Raw genomic sequence first — 18,917 nt, 5'->3', positions numbered from 1 at the left:
GATTGAATTAAAAATTGAATCGCTATACTCTATTTGCCTACGTAAGACACTTCACTGGAGAAAACCTCTAACATGATCTGTTTGGGCCTAAAGACACACCTCATAGCTTAAGGAAATGGCAAGTTGCCTACCTTTTTTTTTTTTTTTATTACATCAGGGGGACACAAGTAGGCCTACCTTTTTTCTAGAGCAGAAAAGTCAAATTAAAATAAACTTTTGGTCATAGTTGATATGTGATTGTTGGCAGGTATAGACATTGAGTATGTAGTGCAGTGGTTAGAAAAAACCTAAATCGGTTATTTAACTCTGCCATGTCTCAATGTCCCTGTTTTGGAAATAGGTGTTTATTATTATAATCATTGTTAGTATTATCTTCATTATCATTATTTTCAGAGAGACTGGCCATAGGCAAAACTACTAAGCAGTGCAGACTGTCTCTCAAAGAGCCTTCTTCCCCTTTGCTGTTTCTCCTCCTCTCTTTGCTTGTCTTTCTCTGATGGTATTCATGGCTCCTCACCTTCTCTTAGAATCTGTACCCTCGTTCTCACCCTGTCACAATCTGGCAAGCTCACTTCTATTCCCTACATGAATAGATTTATCTTCTAACCACAGACTGTTATACATTTAAGAATAATTTAAATATGGGAGGCCGAGGCTGCTGGATCACGAGGTCAGGAGATTGAGACCATCCTGGCTAACATGGTGAAACCCCATCTCTACTGAAAATACCAAAAATTAGTGCATGGTGGCACGCGCCTGTAGTCCCAGCTATTCAGGAGGCTGAGGCAGGAGAATTGCTTGAACCCGGGAGGCGGAGGTTGTGGTGAGCTGAGATCACGCCATTGCACTCCAGCCTGGGCAACAGAGCCAGACTTAGTCTAAATAATAATAATAATAATAATAATAATAATTTTAAATATTCAAAGAAGTATTCCAAGGAGAGAAGCCAGAGCAACAACCGTGGATCTGATGTTTCTGGTTTCTCCTAGACAGAAGCTGGCTTTGTGGAGAGGGTTCTCACTCCTCTATCAGTACAAATAAACCTTTGACCAATTGACCCTATCCACATTGAGCCTACCTCCTATCATCAAAGGTTGTCCCAGGACCTTATGTTATATTCTCATTCTTCCAGCCCCTTACTCCACAATTCACTGGAGTTGGCCTGTTGGACTCTAGGAAACTCCAAGAGCCCCTTCTACTAGTTTATCAGACTTAGCAACAGCAAACCTGGTTGTGCTCCAGTGTGTTCTGGCCCATCCTGAGCCCTTCCTCTGCTGAGCAACTTGATCCCTAGTTGTAATCTTAGCAATATTTTTAATTGCTTTTTTTGTTGTTTGTCTGTATTTCTTCCATTTCCCCTCAACTTTCCATTGGAAAAAATTTAATCCTAATGTGGAAATAAATGAACACCAGTTAATGAGAACAAGCAAAGGGTATTCAGAGCTTTCTATAGCAAAGGAGTTAGCAGCCTTCACTTGTGATTTTTTAAAAATATAATGTCCATATTATTTTTCTCTAGAAGATAGTTTTTCTTTAGTCCTTAAGGACTCACCATCTTATATGGGCTTTGGTAGGGGTCATGTGGCAGCATCCATATGTCTGAATCAGGGTGGGGGTGTTCGGTCCTTGCAAGCTTCACAGGATTAATTCCTGTCTATCTTGCTGTGAATGACACAACTCCCACAGTAACAGAATTTCACAAACAACTTGGGAAGCCTATAGGCGTCAAAGATACTAGCTTCAGAAATGTCCCTGACAGATGCAGTCTCTACTACGTTTTGAATGATGAACTTCTTAATAGTCTTGCCTTTGGGTAGGCATAGGGCATAGTTCATGCAGCCAATAGGCTGCACGTGGCTGTGGCCCTTTTTGGCATGACCATTGTTATTTCTTCTCTTTGCCATCTTGGAAGTGAGGACCCAAAAGAGCGTCACTTGTGATTTGGCAGAGACTCAAAGGTAGGCAGAGGCGTAGGAAAACTTCATAGTGGACAAAGGGAAGCCTTCAAGCGTGCCCTGACTGGAGACCGTGGCATGAGGATGTGGGGGGCAGGCTAACTAGAAGCGGAGCATCCTATGTGATTGGTTAGGGATGCATATTTGGCTTTCTCTGGTTGATCGTAACTTGGAAACAGAAACAAATAACAGGAAAGGTGTTAATTATTCATAAATTCCTAGCGGTTTGGGTCTGGTTTTTACAGAGGTTATTGTTTGGCTTCCTGGGCTGGTTGCTTAGAGATCCTGGTCTGACTTCCTAAAAGTCTGGCTTAAAGATAATGGACTGGCCAGGCGCTGTAATCTCAGCACTTTGGGAGGCCAAGGTGGGCGGATCACCTGAGGGTCGGGAGTTCGAGGGTCGGGAATTCGAGACCAGCGTGACCAAAATGGAGAAACCTCGTCTCTACTAAAAATACAAAATTAGCCTGGCGTGGTGGTTCATGCCTGTAATCCCAGCTACTCAGGAGGCTGAGGCAAAAGAATCGCTTGAACCTGGGAAGTGGAGATAGCCGGTGATAGGCAGTGAGCGGAGATAGCGCCATTGCACTCCAGCCTGGGTAACAAGAGTGAAACTCCTTCTCAAAAAAAAAAAAGAAAGATAATGGACTGGCTTCCTGTGCTGGTCACTGTGGGTTGACTTCCTGCACTGGTTGTTATAGGTCACTACTGGTCAGAGGTCTATTTTTATATATGTTCTGGCCGCTGTCTGTTTGTATAGTAATACCCTAGGGAAAAGTTAAAAAACAAACAAACAAAAACACTACGATAAAACCTGTATACCCTCTAACTAGAACACCCATTATTAGTAACATTTGCATCCTTCTTACCTCCCCATCTCCCTGTTTACATATACTATCCAAGAGCAGAATATTAGTACCATATCACAACCAAGAAAATTTATAATTCCTTATATGCTGAGACATACAGTCCATATTCAAATTTCCCCACTTAACCCCTCCCTATTAAAATGATTTAAATTCCAAACGATATTTCTCACTGCATTTAGTTGTAACTTCTCTTTGGTCTCCTTTAATCTAGAAAATTCCCCTCCTGGCCTGGCACGGTGGCTCACGCCTGTAATCCCAGCACTTTGGGAGACCGAGGCAGGTGGATCACAAGGTCAGGAGATCGAGACCATCCTGACTAAAACAATGAAACCCCGTCTCTACTAAAAATACGAAAAATTAGCCGGGTGTGGTGGCAGGTGCCTGTAGTCCTGTAGCAGGACAAGCCTCAGACAAAACTCCTCAGACACCGAGTTAAAGAAAGAAGGAAGGGGTTTATTCAGCCGGGGGCACCGGCAAGACTTCTGTCTCAAGAGCGGAGCTCACCGAGTGGGCAATTCCTGTCCCTTTTAAGGGCTCATAACTCTAAGGGGGTGCGCCTGAGAGGTCGTGATTGATTGAGCAAGCAGGGGGTACGTGACTGGGGGCTGCATTAGATAATTAGATCTAAATCCGGTAATTAGATCGAAACAAAACAAGATAGAGATTTTCACAGTGCTTTTCTATGCAATGTCTGTAATCTACAGATAACAGAACCAATTAGGTCAGGGGTGGATCTTTAACTACCAGGCCCAGGCTGCGATGCTAGGCTGTCTGCCTGTGGATTTCATTTCTGCCTTTTAGTTTTTACTTCTGTCTTTGGAGGCAGAAATTGGACATAAGATGATATGAGGGGTGGTCTCCTCCTTTAGTCCCAGCTACTCGGGAGACTGAGGCAGGAGAATGGCGTGAACCCAGGAGGCGGAGCTTGCAGTGAGCCAAGATCGCACCACTGCACTCCAGCCTGGGTGACAGAGGGAGACTCCATCTCAAAAAAAAAAAAAAGAAAAAAAAAATTTCCCTCTCCTTAGACTGTCTTTTCTCATGGCAATTGTCTCTTAGGAAGTCTCACATACTGAATGTGATTATTTCGTCATATAAGATTCAGTTTAATATTTACTTATTTCCTCATGATTAGATTCAGCTTAAATATTTTTATCAAGAACATTACTACTAATTTTCCAGGATAGATTGTCTAGGGTCTAGGTAGGACTGAATTTCTAGTAAACCAAGCAGGAAGAATGAAGTCTAACGAGTGATAACTTATTTACATGACAGTGCACTATTTCAAGGAGCTTCTGTTCAGAAAGTTATGTCATCCTTTGGAGGAGACTTTGTAATTTTCAGCTTCACTGGCTATAGAATATTTTTAAAGGTCAGGAATTTATATCCAGAAAAGTAGGCACAATTACCAGGAGTTAACCAATTATTCATGTAACAACATCCGGGAACACCTATGCACAGGCATACTGGTTTCCAAGATACATAGATTGTTTATCTCAGACATCAAGGAACTTGACTTTGCAAAGCTTTAGTCACACACACACACACAAGTACTTGCCTTGATTTGCACTTTCTCAAAGTTTTCTTCAGATTTCCACAGACATCTTCCCTTCTGGAAACTGAGGCTACACTCACTCTGGTGATTATCACTTACCACTGGTATTGCCATCTAACTGTAGTGTGTGTGTCTCTGTGTGTTTGTTCATTCTTCTAGGTTTGTATTGTACATATTGTAAAAGGTGGAGCAGATATTTTCTTTTATTCAAATTCAAGTTCCCAATGAGCAAGGATAATAATCTTGTTTGTCTTCTGCTCCTTCCCAAACCTGATCAAATGATAAGCACAGATTTATTTGGTGGATCTGAAGTGAGCAAGATTCTATTTCCAAGTCCCAAAAGGCTTCCTGGCAGATGTACCCCACTGACTTGCCTCAAATGTTTAAACCCATTGTAAACACTCCTGTGTGTTCACTGAGAAGCTGACCATGTTTTGAGAACTTGGCACACTCTGGAATTAAAGTCAGGGACTAGGAAAAGCAGTAGAGGGAAATCAAAGAAGAAATTAAATTGTACATGAGACATGATCTTTTTAAACCCAAAGCACCAAGACTATTACAGTGTTTGTGGGGACTGAGTAGGTGAAGGAGGACAATGAGACCAGAGGCATGAAAGAAACAAAGAATAAAAAATGCCTCATATCCTTCCCCTTTCCATTCCCGTTGATCATACTATAGCTCAAAGATTGCATTTCTTTTCACCTGAAGCTTGCAGAGGTAATTGATTTCACTGGATTATTGCATGAAGTCCCTCTTGTCCCATCTCTCCGATGAAGTTCAGTGAAAAGTGGAAAGACAAATACCAACTAGAAATAAGGGGCTTAAATCTCCTTGCTGAATATAAGGATATTTCCCTTCCCTCTTTTTACTTTGAGCATTTACTTTAGAAAACTTTTTTTTTTTTCTTTTTGAGACAGAGTCTTTCTCTGTTGCCCAGGCTGGAGTGCAGTGATGTGATCTTGGCTCACTGCAACCTCTGCCTCCTGGGTTTGTGCAATTCTCCTACCTCAGCTTCCCGGGTAGCTGGGATTACAGGTGTGCGCCACCACACCCAGCTAATTTTTTTGTATTTTTAGTAGAGACGGATTTCACCATGTTGGTCAGGCTGGTCTCAAACTCCTGACCTCGTGATTCGCCTGCCTCAGCCTGCCAAAGTGCTGGGATTACACACGTGAGCCACTGCACCCGGCCTAGAAAACTTCTAAGTACTTTGCTTTACTGTGATGGTCAATGTGATAACCATATGAAACCATATCAGAGCTAAGTATGTAAGTGGAGTTCGATAAATCCTGAAAGCATTGACTATCTGATGCAGTTATCAAAAATATTATTTAATTTAAATATAGTATTTAATTTTAAGCAAGATTTTATAGCACATAGAGGTGTCCACAGGCCAATAGGGGGATGGCTTTCTATTGGAGCTAGGAACAGAGCTTTACATTGCAATGTAGTGCATGTCTTCTGCTGCAGACTGATCCAGAAAGATTCTGGTGGGAACTTTCAGATGCTCTAAATGAGCATAGAACATTTGATACACAAGTTAGTACATAGAGTATTTCTCAAAATTTAATGCATACTCTACCTTTTGGGGAGTGTGTTAAGATTCTGATTCAGTAGGCCTGAGATTCTGCATTTCTAATCTGCTACCAGAAGATGCTGATGCTGCTGGCCTCCAATCACACTTTGCATAGTAAGGCCTTAAATAAATCTCTTGCTCATCTATAAATTTTCATCATCTGGACTATTAACAAGGTATAGATAGCAGGAAATTCAAGGTTAAACTCTCCGACAATATTAAAGAATGCTGGATCCTAGAATACTGGCATCCTGTGCTGAAGACTGAAGGAATAGACATGTGCCAGTCAGACGAACACATTGCATGTATTTGTATCAGGCATCTTTCCAAAAGGGTGGTTATTCATTTGCTTTATTTGCTGGGCAATTAAGTATGCAGCAAATTTGGCATTCTACTAGGAAAGCCAAGACACCTGGCTTATGGGTCTCAGGGCACTTACTGTTTGAGCTGTGCAACCCACTTCTTGAAAGGAACAGGCCAAGTTTCCTCCCTCCCTACTGAAGGATCCTGTGAGCACAAGGCAGGAAATAGGTACTCGAGCAACATTGAATAGGAAATTGAATAGGAGAAGCCATCCCCACTTGTTAGTAAAGGAACTTCAGCCAGGAACAGGAGAGTGTGGTACTTTCTCTCTTGATAAGAAAGTGCTCTGACACCTGTCAGTTTGAGGAATTTGAACCTGCAGCATTCCAGGATCTGGAATCCAGAGGGCTCTGCTGTGATGACTAGGTTCTTTCCTGTTGACTGGTTCCTTTTGTTGCCTGATCTGGCTCTAAAAAAGATCAAGATGGGCTCAGATCACTTCCATCACATGAGAATCTTAATATTAAAAAAAAAAAAAGTCAACACATAAAGAAACTATGGGTTATTTAAACAAGTATTACGAGGTTTTTGTTGTTGCTGTTGTTTTTGAGCTGGAGTCTCTGTTGCCCAGGCTGGAGTGCAGTGGTGCGATCTTGGCTCACTGCAACCTCCACCTCCTGGGTTCAAGCAATTCTCCTGCCTCAGCCTCCCGAGTAGCTGGGATTACAGGCACATGCCACCATGCCCAGCTAATTTTTGTATTTTTTGTAGAGACGGGTTTCACCATGTTGTCCAGGCTGGTCTTGAACTCCTGACCTCAAGTAATCTGCCTGTCTCAGTCTCCCAAAATGCTGGGATTACAGGTGTGAGCCACCACACCTGGCCAAAGGAGTATTGTTTTGTGTTGCTATAATAGAATACCTGAGGCTGAGTAATTTAGAAAGAGGTTTATTTAGCTCACAGTTCTGCAGCCTGGGAAGTAGGAGAAGCATATTACCAGCATCAGCCAGGCCCCTGGTGAGGGCCACTATGCTAGGTCAAAACATGGCAGAGAAAGTCAAAGGGGAAGCAGACACATACAAAGAGGAAAAAAAGAAAAAAAGGACATCTTGGCTGTATAACAACCCACTCTCCCAGGGAACTAATCCATTCCCAAAGGAAGTAATCCAATCTCACCAGAGCTAGAACTCACATACTACAGAGAGAAGGGCACCAAGACATTCATAAGGAATTTACTACTGTGATCCAAACACCTCCTACTAGGCCTCATCTCCCTACCCCGATACATTGGAAACCAAACTTTGACATGAGTTCTGGCGGGGACAAATCAACCACATCCAAACCATAGTGGGTATGTTTATCAGACTAACACTTAAACACAAAGAGACATAAATGTGACTATAAAATCTCATCTGGAGATCTCATCAAAAGTTTCAATATGAGGCCCCTTCATGGGCCCTAAGTCTCTTATTGACTCAATGCTAGGCATAATAGTGCAACAGATACTTTAAATATTTGTTCTCTCCCCTCCCATTCACCCTCCACTGCTGTTTCAAGTCATAAAGAGCCCCAGGCACTTTTTTTTTTTTTTCTTTCAAGCTGATGCTTCCCGGGCCTACACATTGAGATGGTGGCACAGGATTCCTAGGATTCTCTCTAGCTTAAGAACATTAGTCTTTCCACTTCTGACCCTGGCAAAGACTTGTGTGTACTGATGGAGGCAGTAAGCTCACACTCCTTTTTCCCTAAGGCTTCCTGTTAGGCAGGGATCTAGACCCGACATGGCGGTGCCACCCAGCATAGCTGGCCCTTTGTTCGAGACTTCCCTTCCTCTTTGAACACACCAGCAGACTTGCATATGTCAGAGGTTCCGGCTGGGCAACCACACTCCCCCATGACCTGCAGCTCACCTGCATTCCACAAGTTCATAAACAGCAGTTTCGGTTAACAGTTTCCAAAGACACCTTCCTCATGACCGTTACTCGACTCCTGCCCTAGTAGTTTCAAGACCCCCCAGGCCCTGTTTGTACAACCAGCTTCCCTACCTCTCGGGCTATAAAAAGCCCCTACCTCCTCCCTCAGCGCGACTTCCTCGGCCAGCACCTTTGGACCGAGGAACCTTGCCGGCGAGTCCTAATAAAGGCTATTCTCACTGCCATTTGACTTGTGTCTTCGTTCCTGGTTTGGCTCCAGCTTCAGTTTACCTTTACACTTCCTTCAGAGCTTGAAAACACAAAGTGAAATTTCTTAGTAGTCATACATGTCAGGTCTCTGAGACCAAGCTAAGCCTTCATATCCCCTGTGACCTGCACGTATACATCCAGATGGCTTGAAGTAACTGAAGAATCACAAAATAAGTGAAATTTAAATGGCCTGTTCCTGCCTTAACTGATGACCTTCCACCACAAAAGAAGTGAAAATGGCCGGTCCTTGCCTTAACTACAAAAGAAGTGAAAAGGACCGGTCCTTGCCTTAACTGATGACATTACCTTGTGAAATTCCTTCTCCTGGCTCATCGTGGCTCAAAAAGCTCCCCCACTGAGCATCTTGTGAGCCCCCCACCCCTGCCCACCAGAGGACAACCCGTTTTGACTGTAATTTCCCTTTACCTACCCAAATCCTATAAGACGGCCCCACCCCTATCTCCCTTCACTGACTCTCTTTTCAGACTCAGCCCGCCTGCACCCAGGTGATTAAAAAGCTTTATTGCTCACACAAAGCCTGTTTGGTGGTCTCTTCACACGGACGTGCGTGAAAATCCATTCAGCCACAGGGGCTGGCCACGGGTATTTTAATCTCTCAGTCTTAAGTGATGCCTAGGAGGCCATATCTTTGACCATCCGGCTGGATTCAAAACCTTGGAGATGCTGCCTGCGGGCCTTGGGTGCTGACCTCCTCCTTCTAGGGAGAAAGAGACCTGGTCAGGGCCTACGCGATGGGTACCCAGCGAGCTTAGATTGCCGTGAGCTGGAGGTTGGGGAGGAGGGTGCTGGCGCCAGAGGGCGACGAGGCGTGAAGAGGTGGATGTAACACCGGATGAGTCTGGGAGGCACCGCCGGGAGCCCGGACTAGAGTGGGTCGGGGGTGGGAGAAGAGCCTGCCTCCGACCTCCTCCGAACGTCCCGTCTCTCTCCTATGCCGACCCCGCTTCCCTGCCTGGGTTCTACGTTTATTCGGTGCTCCCTGAGCCCTGTTTTAAAGCTGCTTTTTAAGAACGTCCTTTCTGGCCGGGCGCGGTGGCTCAAGCCTGTAATCCCAGCACTTTGGGAGGCCGAGACGGGCGGATCACGAGGTCAGGAGATCCAGACCATCCTGGCTAACACGGTGAAACCCCATCTCTACTAAAAATACAGAAAACTAGCCGGGCGAGGTGGCGGGCGCCTGTAGTCCCAGCTACTCGGGAGGCTGAGGCAGGAGAATGGCGTAAACCCGGGAGGCGGAGCTTGCAGTGAGCTGAGATCCGGCCACTGCACTCCAGCCTGGGCGACAGAGCGAAACTCCGTCTCAAAAAAAAAAAAAAAAAAAAAAAAAAAAGAACGTCCTTTCTGCTCGCCTCCCCCAACTCCTGGCAGCGGTGACCCTGAACTCGCAGTACCTTCGCCCCCGCCCCCGCGAAGGCCCAGGGAAGAACGCTTTTGTCCTTTCTGTTCGCCCTCAACCTGACCCGTTGGGTCACCAGAGCTTCAGGGAGACCTCAGAGGCCTAGGGCCAGGAGAGGCGAGAAAGGGTTGTGGTGTTTTGAGTGACTGAGATGGAGGACAGAGGGAGCACTTAAAATTAGGCAACTTTAGTTAGACTCCCAGGAGAATTTCTGGATCCATAGACCAAGAAAACAGCCAAGTGGAAACAGCAAAAATGAATATAAATAATACATAATCCAGGGCTTTGCGCCCAGTGGGGTTGTTGGCAGGTCAGTGATTCCCGCTTTGGGTGCGGGAGACCCCAAGTATCACCTCCGAAACTGTTTTCTAGCTTTCCCTCTGTTCCTTTAGAAAGAAATGGTACAACATATGACTATCTCAATAGATGCAGAAAAGGCTTTCTGTGGCCGGGCGCGGTGGCTCAAGCCTGTAATCCCAGCACTTTGGGAGGCCGAGACGGGCGGATTACGAGGTCAGGAGATCGAGACCATCCTGGCTAACACGGTGAAACCCCGTCTCTACTAAAAACTACAAAAAACTAGCCTGGCGACGTGGCGGCGCCTGTAGTCCCAGCTACCCGGCAGGCTGAGGCAGGAGAATGGCGTGAACCCGGAGGCGGAGCTTGCAGTGAGCTGAGATCCGGCCACAGCACTCCAGCCTGGGTGACAGAGCGAGACTTCGTCTCAAAAAAAAAAAAAAGAAAAGAAAAGAAAAGGCTTTCTGTAAAATTCAACATCCCTTCATGTTGAAACCCCTCAATAATCTAGGTTTTAAAGGAACATACCTCAAAATAATAAAAGCCATGTATGACAAACCCACAACCGACATCATACTGAATGGGCAAAAGCTGGAAGCATTCCCCTTGAAAACAGGCACAAAACACGGATGCCCTCTCTCACCACACCTGTTAACATAGTATTGGAAGTTCTGGCCAGAGCAATAAAGCAAGAGAAAGAAATACAGGGCATTCAAATAGGAAGAGAGGAAGTCAAACTATTCCTGTTTGCAGATGACATGATCCTGTATCTAGAAAACCGCCTCATCTCAGCCCAAAAGCTTAAGAAAGCTGATAAGCTGCCAGGTGGGGTGGCTCACGCCTGTAATCCCAACACTTTGGGGGGCCGAGGCGAGTGGATCACCTGAGGTCAGCACTTCGAGACCAGCCTGGCCAACATGGTGAAAACCCATCTCTACTAAAAATACAAAAAATTAGCCGGCCGTGGTGGCGGACGCCTGTATTCCCAGCTATTCAAGGAGGCTAAGGCAGGAGAATCGCTTGAACCCAGGAGGTGGAGGTTGCAGTGAGTCGAGATGGCACCACCGCCATGGGTGTCGCCTATCCAGCCTGGGCGACAGATAGAGACGCCGTGAAAGAAAGAAAGAAGAAAGAAAGAAAGAAGGAAGGAAAGAAAGAAAGAAAGAAGGAAAAGAAAGAAAGAAAGAAAGAAAGAAAGAAAGAAAGAAAGCAAGCAAGCAAGCAAGCTGATAAGCAACTTCAGCAAAGCCTCAGGATACAAAATCAATGTACAAAAACTGCTAGCATTCCTATACAACAACAGCAGGCAAGTAGAGAGCCAAATTAGGAATGAACTCCCATTCACAATTGCTTCAAAGGGAATAAAATACCTAGCAATACAGCTAACAAGGGAAGTGAAGGACCTCTTCAAAGAGAATTACAAACCACTGTTCAGGGAAATCAGAAAAGACACAAACAACTGGAAAAACAGGCCATGTTAATGGATAGGAAGAATCAACATCATGAAAATAGCCATACTGCCTAAAGGGAGGGAGGGAGGGAGGGGGGAAAAGAGAGAGAGAGAGAGGAAAGAGGGAAGGAAGGAAGGAGAGAAAGGAAAGAAAGAAGAGAAAGAAAGAGAGAGAGAAAAAAAAGAAAGAAAGAAAGAAAGAAAGAAAGAAAGAAAGAAAGAAAGAAAGAGAAAGAAAGAAAGAAAGAAAGAAAGAAAGAAAGAAAAGAAGGAAGGAAGGAAGGAAGGAAGGAAGGAAGGAAGGAGAGAGAGAGAAAGAGAGAGAGAGAGGAAAAGAAAGGAAAGAAAAGAAAAGAAAAGAGAATGAGCAGCACCAGGGCTCCAGGGAAGCCCGGGAACCACCCTTTCTGAGCTGGGGATGCCCTTGAAATGTGACCGCCTTCTGGGGGTCGCTTCGGTCCTTATGAAAGGAAACCGTGATTCTACCGTGGGCATGGGCGTCGGTCTACCTGAGCGTGCAGAGTGGCCTTCTTCCTCAACAATTACACCCAACCTCGCCATGCTCAAACTGCAGGAGGGAGCGACCATCGAGTTTCCTTTGAACGCAGTGACAGGCTTACAGGTCTGTGAACTAAAGGGCGCCTATTAAGTGATCTGAACTTCGACCCCATGGCACTCTAAGAGATATTTGTACCCACAGAACCACGATCCAACAGCAAAGAGTTCTTATTATTCAGTCTTCTCGAATAACTTGCACATCACCATAGAATTTTTAAAGTTTCCGTGTTTTATTGCCTAGGTTAAGGAAAAGATAAAGGTCTTCCAGAGACATTGACGCTAATAATTGTCGATTACCTGCTAGCCCACACTTCCCGGGGCGAGTGAAAATTCAGTAATTCCTCCTCTCCTTGCGTTTGCTTAAATTCCTAAGGATGAACTAAAATGCTTTCCGGAGCTCTGTTCCCGCGAAGTTCAGAATTTTGCACTTGCACGCTGGGGCAAAATGTTGAGAGAATGAAGAAGGTAATTGCAAACAGTGACAACTCGTGTGGTAGTGTGGCCGAGCGGTCTAAGGCGCTGGATTTAGGCTCCAGTCTCTCCGGGGGCGTGGGTTCGAATCCCACCACTGCCAGTGGTATGTTTTATCCAGCAAGGATTCTGAAGTGCCAACAAATTCTAGCTATTAAGGAAATTAAATCTTCCTTCCCCAGGACGCTGCCGGATTGCACAGCATTAGTTCTTCTGAATTCTGTGTTCAAGATTAAAATCGCCTAGGTTTCCGATTGGGAATAGTGTCGGTTAGGGAGGGAGGGAGGCCTCCTTGTCCGCGGTCTCTCCTACCTTACACGTACTGACTCCCTGGATCCCAGTTTTTGCACTGCACCATTTGGGTTCCCGCAATTAGGAAAGTTCAGTTCTCTTCTAAAATACACGCTCGCATTGAATTATTGTCATTACCTAATTTAAGCATAAGATGGTCAGCAAGTTTTTCCAGAAACTTTCCCATTGGTCCCATCTGCCCGCGGCCGAGACTGCTTTAGGAGTTGCAGCTCTGTGCTCGCGAAATATCCTGCCCAGACCCTATTTTGGTTCTAACCACGTTACTTTTGTAATTGAACATGATGGATGGATGGATGGATGGATGGGGAACGCAAAAACTCAGCGGCCGGGCGCAGTAGCTCACACCTGTAATCCCAGCACTTTGGGAGGCCGAGGTGGGCGGATCAAGAGGTCAGGAGATCGAGACCATCCTGACCAACATGGTGAAACCCCGTCCTAGTAAAAAAAATAAAAGCCGGGCGTGGTGGCGCGGACGGACCTGTAGTCCCAGCTATACGGGAGGTTGAGGCGGGGGAATCGCTTGAACCCGGGAGACGGAGGTTGCAGTGAGCCAAGATCGCGCCACTGCACTCTAGCACTGGCGAGAGAGTAAGACTCCGTCTAAAAAATACACTCAGCAAGGTTCATGCTCTCATTCAGGGATCATTATCTCATGGGGAATGGGGAGAAGACAAGTAAACAGTTATTTTGAGTTTGTGATTCAAAAACACTTCAAAACGGATTCTTGACTAACTCCGTTCATTGGGCCCAGGGGGCGTCTGTGAATGTTGTGGGTTTAGTCACCCTCCTGCCCCTTCCAAGTGAATCAGGTAACGGTGGTGGCGACAGTTCGGGTTTCTGAACTACCCAGCTACAATACTCGCGTAGAAAATTACCCACTGTGGAAAATTAGAAGGGATACACTCAGGGCCTATTTAGTGGTATCGTCTCAGAATGGTTGTCCTACTGCGTTTTTCAGCCACTACAGCCTGTCACCTACAGAAGTACTCATGGATTTGACCAGGCAGCTTCCTGGGGGAGAGATTTCGCTGCGGTGACATGAGGAATGAATGAAAGAAACTGAGCAGAGAACAGCGACTCTGTGCAAGAACCAAGTGTCATGCCAACCAGGCTGGAGTGCAGTGATGCGATCACTACTCATTGCAGCCTCGAGCTCCCAGGCTCAAGCGATCCTCCCGTCTGTCTCCCAAGGAGCTAGGATCACAGTTCTACACTATCACACCCACGCCCGGTTGTTTGCTTACTTACTTTTTTATTTTGGTAGAGCCCAGGGATTCGGCGGGAATGGGGAGGGGCATGGTCTCTCTAGGTCGCCCAGGTTGATCTTGAACTCCTGGGCGCCTAGCCTCATGCCACTTTTTGACTCTGCCCTCCTTTTTATATCTTCCTCCCTACTCATTCAAAATCCTCTTCCGTGCACTCCCAGAACATCTTCCATTTCACTTTGATGACTCCTCCAGACCAGTTCCCTTCTTTTTCACCCACCTATCACCAAGAAATATCTTGGGCCCCCAAGATGTTCACAAAAGAAGCCTTTTGTTTTGCTTCTCTCAGAAATCGAGAGACAAGGCATGTTTTGCTCCCAGTGCCTAGTCGAGGGAAAATATCTCTATATCTGTGGATAAATTGGACCTTCCTGGCACTTTTATAAAATTCTCTGTTTGCATAATTTCTGTATCATTGTTCTTCCTTTTTCCACAAGGCAATTGTTCTGTCTTCCAATTCTGTTTTATGAAAATAAATCAAATTTAAAAGTTGTTGGAACACCCCCACCCACCGCCACAATGCTCTAAGCCTTCAGAGAGATGTGACTGTGATCTGAGTCACATATGGTTACAACTTCTTTCTCACATTATAGATTAACTCACTTTCTTATTTTTCTGGTTCTGTGTGTACCAGAGAGAATTAAAGGACATCAAGAAAAAAAACCTACAGTCTTCTTAATTAATGACCCTCGTTATAGATGAATTTCCCTTTGTCTTGTCCTGCTTTGTTTGCTTAGACCAGATAACAGAAAACCCATGATTATTATGCCCTCTACAAAAAATGTTAAATGTACCCTTGCCAAAAAGAAACACTACCTATAACCAATCAAATGGCTGTAACTATGTGCCAACCTTGTATGAACAGTGTATGAATCATGAATAATGTTGTAATCCTGCTAAAAACTCCTCTGTCTCTGCCTATACAAATAAAACCTCAACTTTCCTTCTTCAGAATGCTGACCCTATTCCTTTGGAGTTGGTATTTCCAGGTGGCCCATCCTCACAGTTTTGGTTTGAGTAAACTCTCTTTAAATTAGAGTCTTACCCTTTTGATTATTTCAGGCTGACAGTTTGTTTTCCCTTCTTCCTGAAAAGTAATTCTGTGCATTATCTTGAGACTGGGTTAATTTTTGTTTTTCTGTTCACCTCCTTCTAGTGACTCCCAGAAACCTGATCTATCTAGCTGGATGTTTTCAGCTCCATAGAGGCCATCATTTCTATTGAAATAAAGTGCACTGAAATTTCCTCCATTCCTTCTTCCTCTCCTCCTCCCCGCCAGGCCAGCATTTTCCACATTCCAGCACTCTCTCCATCCACCAAGGACACTAGCATTCCCCAGACTCTCAAGAGCACCACCTCAGAATGTTTTTGCTTATATTGTTTTACTCTTTTCACTGTCCCTTAGTTTCAGTTAATTCCCTCTCCTGTTGATGGAAGGATGCTGACTTGTTTCTATCTCCCCTCATTCATGCCACTCATCATCCCTGCCTTTTTTCTGCCTGCATCACCTCTGCACCACCAAATGATTCTGAACCCCTATCCTTCCTGCTGTCCCCTGGCATTTCCCCCAACACATCTGTCTCCATACACACATATCGGAAGGCTCCCTAACTCACTTAAGCTTGCATCAATATTTCTGTCAAATTCTAGTTCAAAATTCAACTTCAGGAAGCTCTCTTCAGTTAGTTCCTCCTCACCATTCTGATCCCTCTTTCATTGTCTTAAATGTGGTCCTATATCGTTTTGTAAACCTTTATGGCAGTATCAATAAATCAACACAGCGTTATCTATTTTGTTACTTCAACTAAACTGTGAATTACTTAAGTCATCAAGTTTTTAAAAAATTAATAGATTTTACATCCAAGAGCAGTTTTAAGTTTACAGCAAAACTGGCTGGAAAGTACAGAGAGTTCTTACATTCTGCCCTCTGTCCCCACAGCCTCCCTTATCAAGGACATCCTGCACCAGTATGGTACATTTGTTACAACTAACATTGATACACCATTATTAAACAAAGTCTGTAGTTTAAATCAAGATTCACTATTGGTGCTGCACATTCTATGAGCTCGAACAAATGCATCATAATCATGACATATATACACTATTATAACACCATACAGAGTAGTTTCACTGCCCTAAAAGTCTTCTGTGCTCCACACGTTCATCCCTCTCACCTAACTCCTGGAAACTGCCGATGCTTTTACTGTCTACATTGTTTTGCCTTTTCCAGAATGTCATATAGTTGAAATCATATAGTACACAGGCATTTCAGATTGGCTTCTTTTACTTAGTAATATGCCTTTAAATTTACTTCCATGTCTTTTTATTTCTTGATAACATATATCTTCTAAGGGCTGATTGATATTCCATTATGTGGATATAGCACAGTTTATTCACCTGTTAAAGGATATCTTTATTGCTTCCAAGTTTTGGCAATTATACATAAAGCTGCTAATTATACATAAAGCTGTGAAGGGTACTGTGTGGACATATATCCAACTCATTTGGGTAAGTACCTAAGAGTGTGATTGCTGATTGTATGAGAAACATGTATTTGGTTTTGTAAGAAACTGCAAAAATTGTCTACCATAATGGCACGGGGTATTTTTAAACTTTATTTTATAAAGTAAAAACTGTTTTTTTTATGTAATGTATACAAGTGGCACATTTTGAAAAATACATAAAAGTATAAAGAATATCAGTCACCCACAGATAAACAGATTTTGGCATATATTTTTTTTCATTCTTGAGTAATAAATTTCTAAAAGTAGAAATAGAATACTTGATTAAATACAATGTCTTTTTAGAGTTCTTGATTTATAATGCCTAAATTGTCCTCCAGAAAGCCATGACATTCTACAAGAATGTTCTTATCAGTATTAGATGTTAATAAATAGTTTCCAATTTGATTTCTTATTAGGGAAGGAAGATTTTCCATATGCATACTTGACCTTTTGCTTATTCTCGGTATCATTTGTTTAGATCCTTTTGAGGGGCAGGCCTTTCTGAAGTATTTCTCCTTAAACCCTGAATTGTCTAGTATGAATTATTCACCGTAATGAAAAAGTGTAGGGTTTGGGGGTGAGGTTTAGGGATGTTACCCATTATCCACTCAATGTTAACTAGTCTTACAGATTAGGAGATTGATTCAAATCTAAAAAGAACGTCATTAATTTACACCTCGTGAGTAAACAGAATCACCTCTACTGCAGAATCACAGAGGACGCATAAAATTAAGGTTCATGGTCAGCAAAATGTTCTTTCGTTGCCTGAAAATAGAAACCCAATTAGTGCTTCACAGTCTTTGGGTTAGGAGGATACATTAATGAAACCTTCTGTTGGCTGAGTAGACTGAAACACGAAAACACGGGCAGAATGGAACCGGCGACCTTAAGGATGGCCGTAGTTATAAACTCCTACAGTCCTCCGCTCTACCAGCTGAGCTATGGAAAATTGTCCATGAGAGATGTTAGTGTAGATATTTGTGCATTGAGTAGCTGCTGGTGAGACACCTGACTTCTTTGTATTTGGACTCAGATTAGAGTTCAAGAAGTTTCCAGAGAGCCAGATCTATAGAACTGAGTCCTGGGAGCAGCCTTGAGGCAGTAGGAAGTGAGATCTGAGTAGGAGGTAGTGAGAATGGAAACAGAGCTGAAGCCACCGGCTTGGGGTGAATCTGCGTAGCTTCTGAATTAGGCTGCCCTCAGAGTAATCTGCGAGCCAGTTTTCGCCCCAGGATGGCAGGAACGGACCACCAGCAGTCTGCAAGTGGAGAAGTGCGCAGGACTCCGGGGAACATGGCTATCAGCAGATTAGGTTAGATCTCTTCCCCACAAACACAGAGATATGGACCAAGTCTAGCACTTTTCTCCTAGAGACGTGAGCAATCTAGTTTCTTCCTCGCTTACTGCAGGGTACAAACACCTGTTTTCCCGATATCCTTCATAGGAATCCGACGCTGTACGTTTTCGTCTCAAATCCAGGATCTGGCTTTCACGGAAAGATCATCAAGTGCTTCCTTTCTTCACTAGTCTGTTTCAGCATTGAAAAGGCTAAAAAGCTCCTGCTCTTTTGAGGGGGGGAAGGGGAAAAAAAATAAAAACAAAAACAAAAAAACCCTGTTGTTAAGGCCCCAGCGAGATTTGAACTCGCGACCCCTGGTTTACAAGACCAGTGCTCTAACCCCTGAGCTATGGAGCCGCAACGCACAGCGTGCATTTAACAATCAATCAATTATGCAGATAAAATACTAGGTAACTAGTATTTACGTCTAAATAAGAAATACCTTAAAAGGAATTTTTGAAGGACGTGACTCTTACGTACAAGAAAAAAACATTTTCTTGACCAGGCCTGGACTGGAATGCAAGTCACTGTAAGGGTAAAATGGGGAGTAACAGAATTATTTAATAAAAAGTAATGATTATTCATTCCAACTTTTAAATTCTGGATTATTTGCTTCTTTGGAGATAGCTGAATTATTATCTTTTAAAAGTGGCTCTATTTTTATTACTAAAATTAAAAGTATATGTTTCGCTCGGCAAATGACTTACGTTCTTTAAAAGAGATGAGTTTTCAGTTTGCTTGCTCATCAAAAACGAACAAACAAACCATAAAAGACACGAGCATTAATATATATTGCTATCTTAACAACGCATGCTCCACGGTATATGCTCCCCAGCATCAGGCTTGACAAGTCCCAACTGTCG

At 43.9% G+C, this 18,917-nt stretch overlaps 2 non-coding genes across 2 annotated transcripts; one reads left to right on the top strand and one right to left on the bottom strand.

Moving 5' to 3' along the window:
* The first annotated feature begins 12,655 nt into the window (after positions 1–12,655).
* TRNAL-UAG lies at positions 12,656–12,737 on the top strand. Its single transcript has one exon. It is a non-coding gene; the product is annotated as a tRNA-Leu (tRNA).
* Positions 12,738–18,338: 5,601 nt separating this feature from the next.
* TRNAT-UGU lies at positions 18,339–18,411 on the bottom strand. The gene has a single exon. It is a non-coding gene; the product is annotated as a tRNA-Thr (tRNA).
* Between the last annotated feature and the right edge of the window lie 506 nt (positions 18,412–18,917).

The sequence above is a fragment of the Trachypithecus francoisi genome, unplaced genomic scaffold (assembly GCF_009764315.1).
Source record: "Trachypithecus francoisi isolate TF-2019V2 unplaced genomic scaffold, Tfra_2.0 Lachesis_group3, whole genome shotgun sequence".
Taxonomy (NCBI): domain Eukaryota; kingdom Metazoa; phylum Chordata; class Mammalia; order Primates; family Cercopithecidae; genus Trachypithecus; species Trachypithecus francoisi.
The sequence above is the reverse complement of the archived record's forward strand: the minus strand, read 5'-3'. Positions and strand labels throughout refer to the sequence as shown.